This window comes from Drosophila tropicalis, unplaced genomic scaffold (genome assembly GCF_018151085.1).
Source record: "Drosophila tropicalis isolate 14030-0801.00 unplaced genomic scaffold, ASM1815108v1 contig_845, whole genome shotgun sequence".
Lineage (NCBI taxonomy): Eukaryota > Metazoa > Arthropoda > Insecta > Diptera > Drosophilidae > Drosophila > Drosophila tropicalis.
The window spans coordinates 10,786,360-10,810,114 of record NW_027173338.1 but is presented as its reverse complement, the minus strand read 5'-3'; the positions used below and the strand labels follow the sequence as shown (position 1 = coordinate 10,810,114).

The window sequence follows — 23,755 nt, the reverse complement described above, 5'->3', positions numbered from 1 at the left end:
CTCAATTAGGTTAATGCGTTGTATTAATGTATCATTAAAAGTCAATTACAGAACTGAAAGTGCAAATTTCAACTCGTTAAATACAAACAAAGAAGCAAAAAAAACATGTATCAAGAGGAAGGAAAACTGAAATTGTAAGTGCAATTAGCAAGGGGAATAGTGTTAATTACAGGTGCCAAATGAAATGTGAGAGAGCAAGCAGAATAAAAATGTGAAAATTTCTTTATTTGCATTAGCATTGAAAAGAACTAATTTCTCAATAACATGAATATCCATTTAGACAAGTTCATAAATTAAAGCGTAAAAACATTTCAGGAATCTCGCTTGTCCTCTTGTCTTCCTCCGGCTACAGCAACCATTGTCAACATTAATAAATCAGTGGAAGGAAAATTGCAGTCGATGGCATTTTTTATGATGCCATCACTCGAAAGCAACGACTACAACTATGCCAGATGTCAACTGCTACTTCTTCTCCTCTAAAACGGATCTCTGGGCTCTGGCAAAATGGAGAAAGGAAAGTTGTAAATGGAAATGACGCGGAAGCAGCAGCAGCAGCAGCAATAGGAGCAAAGCAAAAAAAGGAGGAAGGACAATGACGGGACGTCAACGAGATGACGAGAGTTTGATGTTGACATTTTCGTCTACTAGGCGCCTGCCTTGGCGTAACGCAGGAAATGACATCTCCATGGAGGTGACACTACACTTCACTCCATTCCATTCCACTTCGGGGCTAAGGCGCTGCCATCGACCGGAAACGGAAATTTAAAGGCAAATGGCTAAAAACGGACAAACAACTAGACAAAATGCGAAATGCTAATCAAGATGGGAAACCAGGCAAAAGTGGATGCTTTCATCCATGACCAGGAAATGTTTCCACAATGACGAAAGCTTACCAACTCGAGTTTATCATCGCAATATGAATATACTTATATATACAAACATTAATATGTATACTCTTGAATAACAGCAATTGACTCCAAATTGCGGGTACTTAATGTTTAGGAACTGAAATTGTGTTACCAACGGGCACAAGTTGAAGGCCTAAACAGGACGCGTAGGATAAATCAGTGAACAATTTCATATCAAGTAAAAGTCTTTGTGTTGACTTTAATTAAGTGTAACATTTTCACATGGTACACATCGGACGATGAGCCCCTGATGTTTTCCCTTCACCAATTCAAGTTCTTCACTTCAATATTTTGACTGTATATAATGACATTAATTTGTTGTTTTTGTTGAATCCTTGATTTATTTATGCCTTTCGATAGCTAATTTAGTTTCGAGCTCATGGATTATATATTCTTATAAAATCCTACATATTCAGTGAGAGCATTAAATTGAAATTAAGTTGAAATTTTCATGCAACATTCTCGTTCAAGTTTGCCGACAAATTCAATGATATGTCGGCCAAAAAATGTAAAACTATTCCTTCTGTGTTATCCTATCGTACAGGTAAAATAATCTGCACATTCATATAATTAAAATTTCATTTATCTCTCTCAGTCATGTGCACAATATCTAAATGACATTCGCATGCTAAAAATGCTGCTAGACCTCATCTGCATAGATATGTGTGTACAGAGCTTTCGAATTTCAACTAACCGAAGAAAAAAATAGTTGGGATATGCTTAGCTATACCGCACTAGAGTCCACAAAAAGCAAACACAGACACACACAAACAGTCTTGTATTTCAGTGGGCCACAAAATTTACATATAATTTGGGTCCTTTTACCTGTGGATATATACGAATTCGACTAACATTGCGGTCTGGCGGGTTGGTGAGTTACCAAGTTAAATGATTTACTACATTTATATTTAAGCCGTGTTCAATTTGAATCTTCAGATAGACCCAGTTTCGACACACACATAATAAGGAAGGAACTCACCTTATTGCATGGCCAAATTTGTGAAGATGCCAACAAACTTAAGTTATCCAGTGGATGAACTATAGTTTCTTAGGTACTTCTGTTGTTTGAAACTTTTGGTCTGTGTTTGCGTTTAAAGTTTGACGAAAGTTATTTCAAACTTTCAAAAGTTTTCTGGCCAGATGTTTTTTTTCATCTTCTCCTCAGTTGGATAATTTTCCGTGCTTATTCATATGACTAGAACTTCAAAGACCTGAAGTTATATGAGTTAAAAGAGTCAAAAGGCAAAAACTTTAAATGGTTTCCAACACATTGATTAAATTCTTACATCAAATTTAAGCTATTTTGCAAACGTTTTCTTCTGCAATTTTTCTTCATTTCTGACAACAATGCAGTCGTTCTAATGACATATAAAACCATTTACTTACTCTCCCCTCAGCGCAGCAAGAAATGGAAAATGAAAAGAAATCAGCATCACGTAGTTCAAGGATACACAAAACGAAATACTAAAAATACTAGAGTGTGTATGGTATACAAGGACATTCTGTGGCATCCATGGAATTGGGAAAACTAATCACGTAAGACACGCACATGGTTAGGTAAAGACATTAAAAGACACAATTAACCTTTTTAAAGGGGCCAAAAAAAGACGTCTCGGTATTCTTCGTTTGGAAGACAGAATAACCAGTAGGAATGTTCAATGCAAATGCTTTTTCTTTTTCTACTAATTGGAAACCCAAATTTGTTGACAGAGAATTTTTCCTGCCTTATTTTACATACCCATCAAAATGCCAAATTAAATAAGTGGAGATGCTTGTTAGCCATTTGTCCTTTTCCTTTAAACTATTCATTTGTTTTACTATAATTTAGCTCACTTTACAGAGACCGAGTATAAAAATGCATTAAGCAAGAGTAGCTTATTACACACTTACTCACAGCCTTCACCGTATATGGCCGCAAGCAAAAGTTCGTGCAGCATCGCAGGGTAAATTGTTATTAAAAATAAAATGTTACGTTTCTGTTCTTCACAAGCCGAAGATTTAATGCCCTTGGATGTCAAAAGGCCACAGAGGTTTTGTTTTCATGGCTCTTTAAATTAACAAGACAAGACCCTATGCCACTCATAACTCTTTTGGAAGCTAAGAATTATAAATAATATAGATTTGTTTGAATCTTTATAAGACATTGCTCCCTCTGGATAAAAGAGTATGCGTATCTCGTTTTAAGAAAAAAACCTCTGCCACTTTGTATTTTGTTTTATTTTTTTCGCTCAAAAAAGTTGATGTAACATGAAACTTTAGTCCTGAAGCTGTAATGTAATAAATAACATTTGCCCACATAAGTATGCTACACATTGTCGTGACCCTATTGAGGGCTGAACAATTGATTGTCATGGTGATAGAGGAAACATAATATGGCTTATCCTCGTTGATTTTAATATGATTTTGCATAATTTTTTTCTTATTTCCTTCGCTCTTAAATCTAAATATAGGTTTGTGTACGTAAAATGCTTATAAAAATGCTTATTTATTAAGCTTAAAAAACGTTTTCCTAGAATTGCGTTATGAATGATACATAGTATTATTTTCTATGTATCATTTACACATTCGTCTTGTCTACACAGTCGTTAATCAGAACAAATTCGAAATTCGAATTTCTTCAATCTTTTAGCAGGTGTAAGTCGGATTTTGATTTAGATTGTATTAACAAAAATAATTGTTAGCAAAAACTTTTGACACATACGAACAGCTTATGTTCTAATAATATATATACTGTAGATAAAACTTGATTTTATGGTGGGAAAAATCCATTTCAGAATGTGTGAAAAAGTCCAACCATAAAATAATAGAAAATAAACCAAAAACCAAGTCCGATATTTCATTTCGGTTGCAGTTATTTCATCCATCCCCTCACCGACCATAAGATAAATGTGTCCTGCAGAATAATAAAATATTTATATAACAAAAAAGAAGAAAAAAAATGCCAAAGCCCATTCTGTAACAAAAAAAAAAAAAAAGACTAACAAAAAGGGAGCAATCTGCAAATGGTGTGTATGTGTGTGTGTTGACTTTGTATGTAGTTTTGTTGTTGTCGCTAACAATTGACTGATGGACATTTGATGGAAGGGTTTGCATCACGTATACGGCTCAGTGGACGTGCCAAAATTGAAATTTTTGATTTAAATAAAAACTTCTTTGTTCAGCCCAACAAATGTTACGCATTTTGTCAGATTTATTGTGGCGAATGCCTGTTGTTACAAAAGAAAGAAAATGTTTTCTTTTCTTTATTTACTATTTATAGAAATGGATTTGCCATGTGTGAATTGACTAAACTTAAGTTACTGAAAGACCCACTAAATCGATAGAGTAGTGTATCTAGCGAAGTTATTCCAATTGCTGGTGAGTTTATTTCGGTCTCAACACTCCTGAAAATTTCAAATTAGAGCGACATGTGAAGCAAAACTTGGAATCACAAAGTGAATTTGGATCAATGTTCATTCATTTCAGTTTGGTTCAATTGTTGCCGATGCAAGGAGCACATGGTACTTCAAATTTTTATGGCAAATTGAACCACCAATTGCTAGTTGTGAATGAATAATTCAATGGGAGAAACAACTGAAATGGCAACAGAATGGCAATTTCACTTTATTACCCCTTTTTCCAGCTCTCGCTGGCAATTGACTGAGGTCATATAAAAATACAATTGGAAAACAATAAAAATGTTATCCAAGCAGGCGGTCATACATACATATATCATTGAACAAAATATAACGAATAATACTCGATGAAATCAAAATCAAAAATAATTGACATTCGCATGAAAATGTCAGTTGCCTCAGAGGATACATTGTGAGAATATTCAGGTACTTGTGATTATGAATCTCTTTTTTTAATCCTTTACTTGATTTGCAGATGCTGCCACAATAGCAATGAATGGTTTCACTGTGAATGCATTGGCATAAATGTGGATATGGGATTGCTCTATGATGTCTACATTCAAAACTCCGCCCATTCTACCGTCCAGTTTGTCTATACATACAGGTGTGGTACCACCAAACAGATTGGATAAAGTCAAGGTGCCAATTAGTTGCTTAGTCGCAGAAGAAGATACGAAACAAAAGCCAGAGCCCCAACCAGAGCAAGCTTTTGCGCCTTGATGTGAAAAGGTCGTGAAAGGAGAATCAAAGGGATGTCAATGTAATCTATGTCTAAAAAACAGCTAAAAATCGGATAATCGCCATCAAAACGAATAATGTGGGAAAATTGGAAAGATAAAATGACCAAAATGATTCAACGCATATTACAGTCAGAAGATAAATGTGGGTTTCATTTTTGGTGTAGATTTTAATTTTCGAGTTCATAGTTCCTTTAGAGTGAATGGATCCAAATGTGTGGATTGGATTGAAGCACCTTACTGAGGAATGTTTAGCTCAGCTGCAGATCTAGTTTTTTAAAGGAATTTAATCTATATATTTAGGGAGTTTTAACTTGCAACTGTTTTTTTAGGTTGCTTTATAATTGGATTTTAGACCAACAAATTGTGAACAGATAAAAAAAAATTGCAACTGACTAATTTTACTTTTTTATGCCCAACATGTTCTATGTTCCATGTTTCATGTTGTTATCCATGTATTCCCAGCTGCGCCATTAACTGTTTTTCTCCTATGTCTTGATGCAGTTTCAGAGATTCATTTTAATGGAATTTAAAATAAGGTTAGTTGACTTGACTGATTCAACTAAACAATGAAACTAAATTTAAACAAGAGATCTGAAATATAAAAGATTTGTAGGTTGTTTTTTTGTGGTTATGCAAGATAATTAAATTTGTTATGCCATCTGTCTCGTTTTGGTTAGATAATCTAAGAAAATCAAAACAGAATTCATAGATTTAATTGATAGTTATTGACAGAAGTCTATTCGTACACCCTTCATGCGAAGATTTTGTGTCATGCAACAATTTAAGCCCTTTATGAAATGTCATTTGGTTATATTGTCTCAGTTGACAGACTTAATTGACAATCCTGTGGCAATTTTAAGTGATTTCCGTGTTGTGGTCAGCAAAGACGATACGCATTAGCTTGTAGACACACGCAATTATCTAAATATACGTTATTTAAACCCCACCAAAAGGGGTATATTCATCTTTGTGAAAACTTATTTAACAAACTTATCTTATAAAAATTAATATTTATAGACATTCGATTTGTTGTCATACATAAATCTTCCAAGAGTGCCGCCTAGGAATTCTGTTTGTGATTTCTATCGGTTTTTAACTTGTTTTATTTTTCTTTTTCGTATATTTGCAGAACAAAAAGTTATTTATGCACATTATTATATAAATGCATAAAATGCAAGTCAATGTACGAGTGTATATATACAGAAAGGCCAACCAATACATTTCACGTGACGCATGTTTTGCGGTTATGTGCCACACTTTCGGTTTAACATGGCGTATGAATAATTGAAAATATTTTTTCCTCTTGTTTGTTATTTGATTAATTGTGTACACATTGTGTTCGACTGCATGTTTTTTGTGCATGTGTGTGTGTGTGTGTGTTTGTCTGTGTAGTTGCCGAGCATCAGCAAAAAACGTGTGTCCAAAATAATTTGAAAAGTGAATGATTTCAATTGGATTTTAACCACACAATGACAGGCAACTGACCTATAAAAGCATTAAAGAGGAAGACGATAAAGCAATAATCGCCCAGAAACGGTAAGCTATAGCAAACAATTTATTCATTTGAACACAGAGATGTCGGAAGGGACAACTATGATTATTAATTCTTGAATGAATGTTGACTTTAAAACTCATTCATTTTATAGGTAAATATGTGCAGTTTCCTTTGACAAAACCATGTTGTTCCAACGCCAATACCTAATTTTACATATCCATTGTATATGCAATATTTTCACATTGAATTTTCTTTTATACTACAAGTTTTTCCGTTTCGCCATGGCAACACATGCAAATGCATGAAAGCCAAAGCAATTCAATGTATATGTTTTCTCTCAACAACTTTGATTTGCATACACACACAGAAACACACTCACACACACCCACTCACTCACTCAGACTTGCAGACGAATGGATATCGAAAACTTTGATGTAAAGTAAAGTAAATTTTTGCTTTGGCCGTTGTGAAAAAAGGAATGTACTTTCTGTAAGTACCAGCAAAGGTATCGGGCACAAGGCAATCGAAAAGCATTTTAAAAGCAAGCATCTTGTCTCTTGGCCATTGAATGCAATAAAAGAAAATGGTATGAAATTACCTTTATATACCTAGGTAAATCGGATTGAGTATAAATAAGAACCCAGGCGACTAAACTAACCAAAGACTTTTGCTTGCCAAAGTTGATTCAAATACGTACATAAATGTAAATATTTGCTTAAATGTCTCACCAAGTAGCCAAATGTTTCAATAGAAAACTGAATAAAATAAGGATATTTTCAGGATCCTCAGACTCCATTCAGAAACAGAACAAATCAATTGGGTCATTAAGGAAACAGACTATTTATCTGAATATTATTGCTTTTAGTGTATCCAAATGAGTTAAGTGTTGACTCAAATTATGTCTTCAGTCGACTTTAAGCCATAAAAAGAAGCTAAGAATGCATTTTAGTTTAGGTGATTTTTCAGCTATCTATTGACTGACCCTCGTTGATGCCTTGAAATGCGGCTTATCGTTTCAAAGTGCCCAGTAAATCAGTTGTCTACGCACTCAACTGTAATGAATCTAATCATAATATCGATTCGTGGCCAACATCAATTCTCCGCACATAATTTATAATTGGCCTACAAACCGCAGGCAAGGAATAAATTAACTGTCTCCTTAAATTCTTAAATAAAAGTATGTAAAACAATTTCAACAATTTGAAAACACAACACTTGCTAAACAATTCATGTATTTTCTCTTTTCCATCTTCTTGGGAAACACCCATCAGTTGACAGGCTTCTTTTGAAAGGAATTTCGCGCCTTCAAGTCACAAGACCCAAGAAAATTATGACAAAAGGAAGAAAAAATGAAAATAATGTACAAAGGACCTTCATCGTTGTTTTTTATTCTAAAACAAGTGAAAAACTTTAGCAATTTCTCATAAGCTGTCAGCAACCAAAAAGCTCGGCGCATATTTTTTTTGCGAAAAATTTTCCCCTCTTATATGATGGACAAGGCCAACTACTGCAAGTGCTATTGTCTGACCAGATGATGATGATGATAACTAATGGTAAAGTTGTGGCTATAATTGTGACATTTGAACCAAAAAGTTGTTTCAAATTTATTGTTTAAGAATATTTCTCTGTTTTAATGTAAAAATATCAATTGTCGGTCATAATAAAAAAACCAATAAATTTTATTTTCTTTTTAGACTTTTGTGGAAAAAATGTAAATTTTTAGAATACTTAATCTGCCAAAAATCATTTAAAAGATGGTAAATTTTATGTTTTCCGCATATCATTAAAGGAAATTTGAATACCCTTCCTAATATAAAGTTCATCAATTATTTGTAAAATTTAATAAAAATAGATTTTTGATAATCACAAAATGGAACGGTTTAACCATAACACCTTCTATATATGGATCACGAGGATTTGAATAAATTATCAGGATTCTATACTACTCTTAGATTATAAAATAATATATTTTCTATAAATTAAATGATTTTACGGCGAGTCCTTCAAATGAAAGGGTATAGAAGCCATATAGCTTAGCCTATGGTTCTTTGCTTTTTTACGACCTTTTGATTTTATGGCATAAAATATGATAGTCATAAAAATATTTGGATTGGTTAACATGTAGAGAGAGAATAATAATCATTAATATAATGTTTTGATTAGCTAAATAAACACAAACAAGCTAATCATATCCGGCAAAAGAATAGAATATTATGCTACTTATATATACAAAATGTCCTTCCAATTTAATTTAGTGAGTTCGACATAAAGGTAAGAGTATGTCAAGGTCGCTTATAGTTCGCTCTTCATCACTTGTCGCCGTAATTACATGAAAAAGACTGTGCCCTTTGTGTAAAAATTGCTTCTTAATTTTTAAACCGTTAATAGCATTATTTAAAACTTTTTTTAATATATTTAGATTGCTTTCATGGCAAAATATTTTAATTACAATGTACATATGTAGACCTACATAAGTATACCTAATGTATTTACATATCTCTCTCTTAACAAGACAGAACTTTTGGGTAACAAATTGGTTTTGTTTTTAAAGCTCTAGATATGCCATTGCATGAGAATATTCTGATTGGATAATTGCGTGAAAGTAATAACATGCATAACAGTATTTTTCCTTTTATTACAGCACTTAGTGCGCATTTTTACTTTTACTATCTACATACTTGACGTTGTTGGCTCTTACTATATTCGTGTGTACGTATTTGTCTTGGGTAAAGCGTAGCCTTTGTTTAGTACCTTTTTTATGAAACTTTGTGACGAAATAAATAAGGATCTTTTCTTAGTTTGTATTTTCCAATTTATATTATGAGTGAAATGTCCAATCAACTACCTCTAAGACTCTGCCCGTCTGCAGCTTGTTCTGTATCAATTATATTGATAAAATGCATTCTTTGAATTGAGCACATTTGAAATTTACTTACCACAAAGAGCTCAAACTCTATGAGCCATTTTAATACCCCCCGAAGAAGACGACAGCAAGTCATACAAGCCAAATTTGCTGTTCTCACATTCAGTTTTTTGTTACTTTTCCTGTAAATGGCATATTAAAGTTGCTCTGAGGTATTTTCTTATATTTCTTTCGTTTTTCCAGTAAGTAAGTAGCTTTCATCGGCACAGTTGCGTGAATATGTAAGTGTCTAAGTAAACGTCTCGTCTGGCAGGAAAAGAAAAGTTGCTTCTTTGCTTCAAACTTTCTTTTGTTGTGGAAGTTGCCTTTATTGTTTTTCTTCTCACATTCTGGAAGACAAATTTTTGTTTATTTCAATAGAATTTCATTCGGTCGTTACACAAATTATAAGATTAGTCAGTGTTTTACACAAATATTTGGTTAATAATTTTTGCCTTATCAAAGTGGAGTAAGTCTATTATCATTTAAAATCATTTTACTTACACAGCAGATGGCTTAAATGTCTGCCATGTATTCTATTATTTGGTCCAGGATGGGCAGAAATCGCAGACACTAACGTTACCGTTTCATTGCTCCAATCAAGGGGGCAAGTGTGTGGGTTTATTGGGCTTTTGGGTGCATTTTGAGAAGCTCATCAATTTAGCCGCGCTGTCGACAGCCTTTGGGCCTTTAGTCAATGGAAGAAGTCTTTGTATTCCATAGTCTTAAAGTTTGTTTGCTCAATAAATTTAGTGGTTAGGTGAGACCCTTTCATTAATTAAGATAACGCTTACAAAAATCTCATAAATTGTGCACATTAAAGAGATTATCCTTATAATCGTCCAACCGCTCCCACTCTCTTAACTTGATTTACAATTATTACGCAGATTTTGTTGTTGAGTTATTTTGTTAAACATCTCTCTCTCTCTCTCTCTCTCTGTCTGTCTCTTTGCTATACTGTGGTCCACATTGGCTTATATTTGTTCGATATTTGACATATTACCTTTGATTATTTTAAAAAGCTACCACATCCTTTAGTCGCTCTAGTGCATTTGGACGTTTTCTTTCTTTGACTCTTTCAGAACTATTTTGCTGACTATTTATTGATAAAAGTAATATATTTAGCTAAAGACTTAAATTAAACTTAAACTCCACAGTGCGCAGTTGTCCTTTTTGGTTTGAAAGAAAATATTGCTTCTGTCCTTGGAAGTGAACACAGTTCACATTTCGGTTTACACGCCTACTTAGATTCTTGAGGAAAAAGTTTTGTGAAACTCGTTTTGCTGGCATTTCAGCTATATTTTTTTTTTTTTTTTGTTTGTGACACTCAATTAAAGTTGCAACTAAGTGAGATTAAGAGTTTTTAATAGTTTTATGAGGTTTATTAATGGAAATGCTCTGTGAAATTACTACAAATAAAAAGCAAATGGAAGAAATGTCGCAAGATAATTTCTCACATTGAAGGAAAAGTGGATGGATGGCTGGAAGATTGGAGGGTTGGTATGTCCTTGTTGCGGTTATTTAATTTTCTATTCTGACGAAAATGTTCACTGCTTGCCACATAAGTATGTAAGTAAGTGAGCCATCGTCATTTAGTTGCACTCTAAGGGCAATGAAAAAGTTTTGTGCCACGGCTTGATTCTCGTCACTGCCAAGTTAGAAAGGTTGCCACCGCCACCCCCATCGTTTCCACTCCTGCTGTTCCTGCTGCTGTGTTGTCTGAGGAGAAGATAGTGGCTGGTTTCAAAAAGAGCCTTGAGGTCACAGTCATTAACAGTTCGGGATGGGGGGTGAGTTGAGAGACTGTTCATATATATGTAGGTACGTGCGTGTGTGTTTGCTTGTGACACATTTCTAGCTGTCAACACATTTATGCACTTAGTCTTCTTATATGGGAATTTTCACATAAATTTCAATTAAAACTTGACGGCACAGGGACTTAATTCTTACAATAGTTATCAGCTTATTAAGCCAACTGAATCCGATTCCAAGTTGACATATTTAAAACGCATGTAGCTAACTAAAAAGAGAATAGTAGCATGAAATTTGTTACCTATTACAACCTTAAATTCTTAAAAAATATGTTCTTTCTCATATAAATCAACAGGTGTTTCTGTTAACTTAAGTTCCACTTAATGTTGTTTCATGTTGTAACCAAAAGCGGGGAAATGTCCCACGAATGAACAGAATTTCCCCATATTATTTGTCATGCTGTTAATCAATGCTTGACTTACAAAGTTCAGTATGAAATATTTTTCAGTTTATAACCAAAACTGTAAGAATAAGGTTCAAGCAATAGGAGGTGGTATTAACCTGAACTTTAAAAAATGTTAAAAAAACACGTAAACAAAAAAGGAGTAATTTTTTTTTTTATCTTGTTGGAATTTATAAGAATTTAATAAGGTTTTTTTTTTCTATGTAAATGCTTCTTATTATTCTGCCCCAAAAAGTATGCCAAGAAAATTGCTCAAATCCATATTGATTACTCATACGCTCCATGGGTCATAGAAAAGCTGTGACGCACACAGATTTCCATGTGGGTTGTATACAATTTATGAGAAGATGTATTTAAAAAGGGTTTAAGCATACGCATAAATTATTTCTGACCGTCATAAATGCCTTAACACCGTAAAACCATACATGAAATGCCTCATCAAGTTTGATTATGTTTATGGAACTTGATGTGAAGTTAAGTTTAAGCGGGTTTTATGTGATTGCGGGGCAAACTACATACAAAATTTGGACGGAAAATGATGTTAATTGTGTTTATATTAAAGCTTTTAATTTGATTTTAATATGGGTGCAAAATTATACAATCTGTTGAAGTGATATATTTGCGGTTTGTCAATTTGAATTTGAATTTTTTTTTGTCTGGCCCAAGATTAATGATGGCTTCTTCGACGATAAGTTATACACTTTTGTTTTTATGTCTGGTCATAAAATGGGACAAAAACTCGCCAGCCTAGATAATTTGCATAGCAAATTTGAGTGGCTGTTTGTGAGTGCAACAAATTATGTGATAAAGTGGAATTTTCCAAAGGAGACCATAAATTTGGTTTGTGGCAATGAGGAAAGCCTAAATGTGGATTTAATCATTTGTCTATTTTGGCCTATATATTGCAGATATGTCGATTGGGGCTAATGCTATTCACTATTCAGAGAAATTTAAAACTTTATTGCAGTGTGCAATTGTCATCAAATTTATTGACTATTTTAGAGCAAATTGATTTCACGTTCTCCACTATAAAAATTGCACAGAGCTTCTGAAACCGTTTTCTATCCATTTTAAGTGTAAGCAAACAAGTTGCATAGCGATAAAAATCGAAACGTAAATGAAAAGAAATTCGCAAATAAATACGCGCGGGTTCAGCTCAATTGGCAGCAAAGCAAAGAAGGAAACCAGCAAGCAATAAAATCTAAAATTGACCATAAAGCCCCCCCACCAATATACAAAAAAAAAAGAAGGAAGCACAAAAGATAAGCTGAAAGGAAAAAATAAGAGGGAAAAAATTCCGGAAAAAGGCAAACAGTAAATTGATATACGCTCCCCTTTTGTTTTTAAACAAAATGGCAGATGGAGTATGCGGTACTCCCTTCTCTTCTCTCAAGGACATCTTCGTTGTAGTAATTGGTTGGGTTGACTCGTGAACAACGACACAAACAACAACAACATAACCATCATAATAATTTAGAGGAGAGTGCTGATAATCTTTGACAGGCTAAAGTGTCCTTGAGTCCTGAGGTGGTGGCCCTCGAGCAAAGGAAGAGAAGTGCTTAAAAGAGCAGCGCTCTTGTCTTCACTCCATCTCTTTAGCCATTTGTTTGTTTAACATTTGTATAAACTTTATAGAAATTTTCTTGTCATCAGCATTGAGCAAAAAGTTTATTGTAAAAAGTATGTGGGGAATAACTTTAAGCAGAAAACAAAATTTGTTTAATACAAGTATTAAAATACAATAAAAAGAATAGTATGAAATTAAAAGTTACACAAAAAGTAGTATAATAAATAATCAGAATGCATTCTCCATTATTCCTATTAAGTCATTTATACTGTGAATTGGTTTATGAACGTTAAACTAGGCCTATCAAGACTGGTTTTATTTTACTTGGCTTTGTTATTGAAGCCTCTAGCAATTGTAATCGATATTCTCAATGAGTCTAAGATGGCTGTAGGCGCATTCTGAATGTAGAACTTCTGATTGAAGCAGCATTTCTCTGTAGCAACGTTCCTACTATGCAAAGTGCTTTGATATAGATAGTAGGTTTCTATTTGTGTTGGATGTACAGTTAGACGTCCATTTAACATTGCAATTTCTCGAAAGTGGAAAGCGTTTCAGTTATTAAACAACCCATTTTCTAATTTTGGTATATCAAAGATATTTAAGTATAAAACTAGGTAATAAATACGTTTATGTTTATACAGATATCAATGTTCAGGATTTCGTTGTTTGAAGCTACACATAAAGTTAGGAAAATCATATTTTTAAAACTTTGTTAAAGGTAAGGGTTTGATAACATTATTTGAATATTTTTAGTAGACTTAAACTATGAGAAACAAATACGATAAAATCTAATTGTAAGCCAACAGGATGGGGTTAGACTCGACAGACAAAGAATTATTTATCACATTTGGCAGGTTGTGTTTTGTGCATATTTTCAAGGACAGATTTGTAAATTTGCACAACAACAAAGATAAGTAAAATATGTAAATTTGTATAACAAATGTGTTTGATTTAAGCAGCAGCACATGCTTATGCTGGACATTGTGGCCAAAAAGAAAATAGAGGGAAAAAAACTGATTATGTTATTCAGATTAGCCGCATCACAGCTGTCACTTTGCTGTAAGCCTTTTTTTCTGTTTCTCTTTTTATCCCTCATAATTTATGACACTACAAAAAATGAAAAGAACATAACACAACTTTAATGTTAAAGTTATCCACAATGTGTGAGTGTATGAGCGCGACCCAAATTGGCAATTTGTTTGTGATGTGTGCTGTGTGTATGTGTGTGGGTGTATGTCTGCTCGTGTGTGTGTTTTTTTTTTTTTGGCTGTCAAAGCAAATGAATGTTAAGCAGATCAAAAGAGCAGTGGCATCAATTGCTTGCTTGTTCCACTTACCGAGTATTCTACTTCAGGCGCTGATTGCAAAAAATCTCCCTCAACTGACAGGGAAACTGGAAGAAAAGGAAACAAGCAAGCCAAACACGCACAGGACCAAGGAGCTAACTGAAATTGGATTTTATGCTTATTTACATTTGCAGGTTTCTGCCAACAGCAGCAGGTGCAAAATCCGCATGCCCCTTCTCAACTAAAAAATGGTTCACAATGTGAAATATATTGGTGTATTATAAATATAAGTATATGACTGGGATTTTTTGATGCAAGCGAAATGTAAAATCAATATTTTCGTTATATAAAAATGGCCTATGCAAGGACCTCTTCAATGGAAAAATTTAACTTTTTCAAACAACATCAACTTTTGTTGGCCAGAAGGAAATATGTAAAAAAAAATATATATAAATTCAATAAAGTACGTGGCCTCTGAACTCGGAAACTTTTTTTTTGCTTTTCAACAAATATATATAGGTATACAGTTACCCATATAAAAACCCTGTGCATATAAAGCTTTGTTAAAGTTTGGCATAGAGTTTATGGTCAGCGCTTTAAACCATTTCAATGAGGTTATGGGATATAAGTGATTTCATTAACCACATGGCTTCTGGCAAGTCTAAAAAATTCAGACTCTTGATTTCAATACTAAAGAACTTTATGCAAATTTAATTAAAATATGCTCGGACATTTAAAAGAGATAGAAAAGAGAGAAGAGCTACACAATGAGAAAAACTTATGCATCAAAAGTTGATAAAGTCTAGACACTTCAGTGTAGGACAAAATCGACATGGTCTTAACTGAAAGAATTTCTAAAGAAGATGATTTTAACATACAATTATGAACTGGTGAATTACATCTGACTAAGCTCTCCTTCAAAACTGAAATGATTTAAGATCTCATTTTTTAAGATTTTAGTCAAAATTCACTACTTTCTTGTTGAAATTTTAAAGTTACATTCAATATAAGAATAATGGCACTCAAAAATAATTCCTTCAAGTGTACATTTCTACATATCGTATGCAGCAGGAAGTATCTACGTGTCCACTGATGATGGACGTTTATGACTTTTGCATATATGTATGTATATAAGTGTACATTGTATATATAAAACTCAAAAGTTGAAGTCAAGTCACGCGCTTTGTTAGGTTATCTCCTCTTCCACATCAACTTTTGTCTTTTGCTCTTTGTTCAGATTGTCAACAATGTGTAATTTGATCAACTTCTATGTTGCTAACTAACTTCCGGCATCACGATTGCACAAACATTGACTTTTGTTTAAACAATGCAATACTTATAATAGACTAAAACCAAATACCAATAGCCAATGGACTAATAAATCATCAAAGTGAAGCTATGTGGTATCAAACACTGACCAACATTTATTTGATTAGAAACTCTCTGGCAAAGTTAAGTAAATTCAACATGGTCAGATAACGTGAAAAACACAAAAAAAAAAAAAATGTTTTTGGAAAACGCTTGCGGTCATCGAGGTTGGCATTGTACTCCATTTTAATTTGTATTTCCCATTTCCATTCTTGTCACCACCAGACAGTCAGACGGTCAGACAGTCAGACATTCAGACAAGACAACAGCACGTGCCATGTGACATAAATATGCATTGTATGTATGTCTGTGTGGCAAGTAAATTATGTTGGGGCGCAGGGTCGGAGGGTGAAACGGCAAGGCGGGAGGATAGAAATTAAATTGACTGAAATTTTATAGGCAAACTACGTGCAGAGCAAGGAAATGTTGGCATAATTTGTGAACAATTGACAAGTAAAGTTTGTGGAAATTCCAGCACTTTTATCTTATTGAAATTTAAAGGAATAATGGATTTGCTATCCTGTCCGGGCCTGTTGAAGAAAGCATGGCCGTAAACTTACTGCAAATTATCGTTAGGGAATTTGTTATCCAACCAGCTAAAATAATAAAATTTCACTCTTCCGTACGATTGTGAGTCTTTTTACTACATTCGAGTGCTTGTACCAAGGACCAAAGAGGGCCTTGGGGCTGCAGTTTGGTTTTATGCGCCAATTTTTGTGTGATGGCGATAACACGGAACAGCCAGCAACCGAATGCCAAGGATTCAGCTAAAAGAGCATACTCGTATTTTCTTTGAGTCTGTCTGTGTGTACTCTTTGCTAATGCCAGACAAGGAATTATGTACATTTTGCCACAACCACACGCATACATATATAACACCAATCTCACCCACACACATACAGGCATATTGAAGCTTTACTTAGATACATGCATAAATATTTATGCAGCTTAATGCATTTCTTCTCTAATGGGAACTGGAAAATATTACTAAAAGGTCGATGATGGCCATCAAGTTAGCATGACATAATGTAACAACAACAAATGTAAAATTAATTTTACTTATTTAGATGAATACTACATTTTCTTACATAATTTATTCAGGTTGTTGAACGAATACAGAGAATGAGAATGATATATATTTTGGTAATTATAAAAAGTTAACAAAATCCCACTGATAACATAAAAATATCACTGTTAAGATAAGAAACAAAAAATTATTTTGCATCGGCCGGGAATCGAACCCGGGCCGCCCGCGTGGCAGGCGAGCATTCTACCACTGAACCACCGATGCTTCTGTGATTAACCCGTCAAAGATTCTCAATATAAGCTTCGGTTTAAATTTATGTAGGTTCCGCCAATGCTAAAACTAACGAAAAAAGATAATAGGTACCTAATCAAATTAATTTGCTCCTGTTTACACCTGTATATTAAAACTCGTTGTCCTTTCTTACTTTCCTTTTTTAATTTAATGCTGACCAAATAATATATATAATAAAGAGATACATTTTGGTAATTTAATCATTATTATGTCATTACATATTAAAAGTAAATATACAAATTTGTTGTTCTTGCATATATGATTATTCACCATATTATAAAAGAAGCCGTTTTGGGCCGAGGCGCCTCACAAATATATCTTCTCCTTTCATAGCAATGTTTATCATTTAGTCCGGTTCTGCCAGATTTGTCATAATCTCTGGTGAAGCACATTTCATCACAATGCTCAATACCTCCGATATTATTCGGTTCACCTGGATACCAAATCTCCTTAAACATATTATTTAGACCATTTGAGTACCAAACATGTTTTCCTTGATTGGCCAAGTCCGTTCCAGAGGTCCAGTAAGGTTTATTTGCAATTTTCTTATCTCTGAGATACTGATTAACCAACTTCCATTCATTAATTGTATCAAATGCGATTAGCTCCGCTCCAATTAGACGGCAAGTTTCATAGGCATCGTACCAGTTCTTCTCTAACTTAGTCTCAATATAATAATAGCCTTCTCCAATCTTAAGAAAAGGTGCTGTTTTAATATCCGCGAAACCTGGCAAACCTGTAACATATTCAGTGAATTTCTGTAAAGAACTGACAAGTTCTAGTTATTCATCAGTTGATCTTACCATCTTGGATCAGCGGCCTAACATCATAGGTCATCGAGACAGCCAACAGGCTGAGAAGTACAGTTGGACGAAACATTTTAGTAACACTGTTTAACTCCTACTCCATCTACAAGCTTTATATAGCCACAGAGTGAGCAATAGGCTATCAGTTTATGTAAATAAAATGAAATTAATTTCTATTCCTTTGTTTATAAAGTCATTGAATCTATAAATAAGTTGAGAGACTATTATTTTACCTGCATCGAAAGCTAAAGCGATTCTCAGAACTTGTTGCCAGTGTTATCAACCGATATTACATGACTGACAGTGGGGTCCATTGGCCGATATTCACTTACAAGCAATCCAAAAATAAGATAAGAACTTTATTTGACATTGTGAAAAGTACGTAAAGTAATGAAATTTAATTTAAATTTTAATAACTAAAATATTTTTCAGTAGAGTTTCAAATGAGAGAGAATTTAATTTAAATTTTAATAACTAAAATATTTTTCAGTAGAGTTTCAAATGAGAGAGAATGTTAGAATATTGAATGTCCAAATATTGATTTCAGTTGTAGTTTCCAATAACTACTTGGTTCAAATTTTACGCCATAGGGAAGAAAAGTTTCCGCAAAACCCCCTCCAAAAACCCAAACATTGGTATGTTTATGTTTTAGTCTTCCTGAAAGGAAGCGCCCACTATGATTTCGTCAAGTCAATGGGAGATATAACCATAAAGTTACCAATAAGGCTTCGCCCTCCCTGTCAGACTTATGTATGTATGTATATTTAAAAGTCTGAAGTGGAAAAATATGGTGCCACTTTAATCAACTTCAATGCCATATTGCGTACATATTTTGAAACTATTTAATTAGAGTGTTCTGTGTTTATAAATTCCCTTTCATGTGCATTTTTGAATTCATAACTTACTAACTTCCCGACGTCAACTTGTGCTATGACTAATTTCATTAGATATACCGGGGTCAGACACACTAAGGCATAAGTTTTTGGCTCTCTAAACAAGTGGCCCCATGTGCTTGTCCTGAAGTGGCAGAGGTACACTAAATTGCTTTTAATTATGCGCAAAAAAAAATAAAAGAAAATAATTAAAAGAAAAACCAAAGAGTAAGTGAGAGAGAGAAAGAGAAAAAATGAAGGAAAACTGTTTAAATGCTCCCACTGTGCGCTTTATTGCCGCTGGCATACTTCACAACAGGCCGCAAATTCAGTAGGGCGGAGGTCAGAGGGCAGAAAAAACAGTTGGTACTCCTCCTCGTAAGTTAAGTTTGGACTCTCTGGAAAGCAGCAGAGCGGAAATGAATTGTTGAATTAGAAGACAGAAGAGAGCATACCATGGTGAAAGGAAGCTAAACAAGTTTGCTGCGTTAGTTTAAGAACCAACAATTCCAGTTCTGACTAAGTTGGTTTTGTTTTATTGCCCTCATTATTGCATTTGTTTCAATTAGCGACAAAATTGGATACAAAACAGAGGCATAAGCAGAGATTAAAAAGAAATGTGCTAGTAAATCAAAGTGTTATTATGAGATTTGGTTTAAGATACTTTTCAACACACAAGAACGGCATCTCTTTATCTCTTTAATGACTTGTATCGACCCAGTACAAGATAAGCCAATTTCAAGGCCACCAGTTGTGTAAGAATGTAACGAGAAGTGCTCCCAATGGGATAATAAGCATGATAGCCTCACTGTTATTTATGAGTTGAACGGGGCGTATGCGTAATTTACGTTCAGCAATTGACTTGTTGACATGACTGTGGAAAGGAAAGAAAGAAGAGAAAAACATGAAAATAACTTGAAATATATCAATGCAAAAGGCTGCGGACAAAGTAAGACCGCTAACACCTACATATATGTACTAACGCCACCGCTGCCAACACCATCAAAAATCCTTGTTAATCTCCAACGTAATTGACATTTGATTGAAGGCAGCATCTGGCTTTGTGCCAACTCTAGGACTACGTGCCTTCAAGCTAATCACAGTGCTTCAACCTGTGTGATGATTTGCGTTGGTGGAAAATCCACGTGAAATGCAGCTCTTTGGCACCAGATCACATACACACAAGCACACACACACTTATATAACCGCATGGAAACGTGACACATATCCAGACAAAAGTTGGTGACAAAAGTCTCGTGGTCAGCGGGATCGCAAAAAGTATCCACAGCCCTGTGCTCCAGATGTAGACCCAAATGGGACATGCCAGTGTAAGACAGCTCGAATGACAACTCTGTTGTAGGAAAATATCCAAGAACATGTGTGTGTGTGTGTGTAGGTGCTTTTGAGTTTTCCTGAAGGCGTTTGATGCTCCAATTCCAAAACTAATGAAGATAAGGATATAGGATAAATTGAAAATGAGAATTGAAGACTCAGTATTTGAAAGGAAGGGAAATGTGCAAAATTTGACAATATATACGATATAGACGCATTCTCTTTTAGATCGAGTTTATTTTTAAGAATTTATTCCCTATATTGATTAGAAATTAATTTATTAACACTTTTAAGCAAATGACTTTAAATTTCTAAACTATTTTTCTATGTATTTATATAAAACTATTTGTGAAAACAAACTACTAATTGAACAATCTAATCTATTTCTATGCTCGTCTATGCATTTAGTGAAAAGCTAACAAAGTGTCATAACTTTTGACAGTCATCTGAACAATGTCTACAGTTTATGGCAAATTTATGCATTTCATTTAAATAACTAGAATGCAAATAAAAGACAAAGCAAGTTTCAAAATTTATAACACATGAGATAGTTATTAAAGAGCAGCTTATTGTTTGGATAGCAGCAGCTAACTAACAAACTAACCGACTAACTGGTAGACATACCACACAGAGGGAGGGAGTGGGAGATAGCTTAGATATGGGAATTAAATGGAACTAATTTGCAAGTGTGCAGATGACATTTCAATGGAAGGTGGTCAAAGGCCAAAGGGCATTAAAATACTGAGCCAAGGATTAGGACTTTGTGTGGGCAAATATGTATTAGAAGAGATTTACATTGGGCATCCATAATTATGCCACCGACCATTTGCACTGCCTTCCCCACACCCCATGCTGAGCCCATTGGAAATGAAAAGTCATTGACGTGTCGCAATATCCTGCTCCCAGCATCCTGTGCCACACAATGCGTACAAGTCTCCTACCCAGGAGATAAATTAAAAACGGGGCAGGAGAAAGCAAAAAAACTGCAACCACGTCGCTTGACTATTAAAAATGAATATTCCAATGGAAGTTGACACAGAAAGGGGCAACAGAAGCGAAGTGGGAGGCGTCGTTTAACCATTGTCTAAGCACTGCAGGCAAAAAAAAATTTAAAAAAAAAAAAACAAAAAAAGTGCCATGACAGGAAACAGCAGAAAGCATTCGCAATGGCAACAGAATGGCGCCTCGGGTGTTTACCAGCAATTCATTGGATGTGTGCAGCAAACAACAACAACAACAAACAACAAGAACATCGAAATTAAAGTTTTTTAAATGGATTTCGTTTTTCTTGTAGATACCTGAAATATTTTATTTGTTGTTGCCATTTAAAGCTGAGAAAAACTCTTTGAATTATTGTCAAGCAGAACATCCTGCCAGGATATGCTCTGACAAGCACAACGACACAATGGATAGAGAAGAATGGAATAGACAGAGAGACAGATAAATAGATAGATGGTAGAGACACAACTATGTACGTGTGTGTGTGTGTGTGTGTCTATCTGTGTGTGTGGTCACAGGTTCGCCTCATCGTTTTCGTCTCCTTATCTTGCCCCCATGTCGTTTCATCTACCTGCTTGCCAGCCTCAACTAAATTGTGGCCACATTTATTTACCTTTCTCTTCTGCCAAGGGATTTGGTCACAGTGTGTAAATATGACAGAGACGACTGTGTGTCTATATCCTTCGACTAACCTCATCTCACCTGATGTCTGAGATGGCTACCAGCAGCATTTGTCGATTTTCCCCAGTCCTCCTACAACTACAACTACTACAACAATTTTACAATAGTTAAGAGTCGGTCGAGAGGAACAGGACATTCTATCAGTTATCGTGGCCTCCTTTGATGTTCAAGCTTAGACCCGGAGGCGAGTAAATAAAACCAAAAGTGTCCACAAGTTCAAAATGTGGGCGGACGTGTTGAATAAAAACTGAAGAGAAAAAATTAAAAATGTCGTTTTATTAGCTCAAGAAATAATTGAAAAGACTAAAATGATTCTAAATAATTTATCATAAATTTCAAAATGCACGATACTTTCAGTCTATCCGATTCAAAGAGTGTAAAGTTATATACATATCTGTAGTTTTATCATCTGTGTTGATGTCTGTGTGCCAAATTCATGTCGAAAACTTTAACGGCCACCCCACAGAACTTGGCGTCAGGTAATGGCGGGGCGTGTGGTGGTGGTGCTTCATTGCGGTTGGATTCAAAATCTAAAGCCCAGGACCCTCAACCGGCAAAACTGTTAAATTTTCCAAAAAATTTGCATACTAATGAATGTGTTTGCGGATCTGTGTTAAAAGTTTTTGGCTTATGCATGCGTGTAACCAGCTGGTAGCTTATCATCCACAGTGAGATGATGAGGAAAATATGTTGACTTCATACATAACACGAGAAAATTGTGGCAAATTTTTAAATCGCAATATAGAAAATGTGTAGTTTTTAATAGAAAATAAAGTCTCTCATTATTTTATGAAATATTTTTTCATCAGGCTATTTTTTCCCCTTGAGTTTTAGCTGATTTCGTTTCTAGTTTTTACTTTAACCTAAAAATCCAATGGTTGACAGCATTGTCTAACACTAATTACCAAGTTCTAGTATTCATTTAGAGTGAAATCATGTTTCCATTTCAGCTAACTAAATGTGTGAGCCAAAAAAAAGTCTTGGAAATGTTGCCAAGACGCAAAAAAAAAAAAAAAAAAAAAACGGGCAAAAGTAGATAACTGAAATAAAGCTTATTAGACGCAAGACAGCAATTTGGGTGCACACTTTGAGCCAAATATTTTGGCAAATACTTAATTCCGAAAGAACAGTAAAGTGCACTTAAACAGCTGAAAAAAATGCTGCAGGCTCGGGGCAATTTCAATTTACCACAGAGGGTAGATAAATTTTAAGTGGAAAAAGAAAAAGATTGATAAAAATTCCAAGTCGAGAGGACAAGGACATGTATGTAAGCGTGTATGTAAATATGAATGGTTGATCCCAATGTGGTATTTATGGTCCTTTCTTTCGAGGTTGAAACAAATACCAAATAATGAAAAGGTTCCCTTCACTCTCATTTATGCGAATGAACATTTTTTTATTGAAAGTCTGCAGTGGGCTGAAAAAAAATATACATACATATTAAAAACCATAACAACGGCTATCGGTTAAAACAAAGGACTTAACTGGACATCCAATCCACTAACGAACCACTGTTATCGAGGCATTCTCAATTGCAATCAAGAGTTCGTTGAGTGGGTTGACGACCGGACGGAGAGGATTCATTTTGTTGCGTTGCAATTCATTTATTTGCACTCGAAATGATAATAACATCACGGCAAATGCGTAAAAAGCTCAGGCTGTTATACTTTTTAAGCCCGAACATGGAAGAAATCTGCTTCTCTGTGCTCTGCTTTATCTTGGCAGATAGTTGGGTTGATTTCAGCATTTGTATACCCTTTCAGAAAGGGATAGGCTCATTTTCTCAACTCGGAAACATTTGAAACAACAAAAATTGCTAATGAATGTAATTTTTGGAAAGGAAACAGTTCTAAATATCAATTCGAATTATG

At 34.5% G+C, this 23,755-nt stretch overlaps 1 long non-coding RNA gene and 1 other non-coding gene across 2 annotated transcripts; both read right to left on the bottom strand.

The window, feature by feature from the left end:
* Positions 1-17,096: 17,096 nt before the first annotated feature.
* TRNAG-GCC (transfer RNA glycine (anticodon GCC)) lies at positions 17,097-17,167 on the bottom strand. Its single transcript has one exon. It is a non-coding gene; the product is annotated as a tRNA-Gly (tRNA).
* A 209-nt stretch (positions 17,168-17,376) lies between these two features.
* On the bottom strand, positions 17,377-18,079 carry LOC137581342 (uncharacterized). The gene is made up of 2 exons (XR_011033117.1): positions 17,998-18,079; positions 17,377-17,930 (listed from the first exon to the last, which is right to left on the bottom strand). It is a non-coding gene; the product is annotated as an uncharacterized lncRNA (long non-coding RNA).
* Between the last annotated feature and the right edge of the window lie 5,676 nt (positions 18,080-23,755).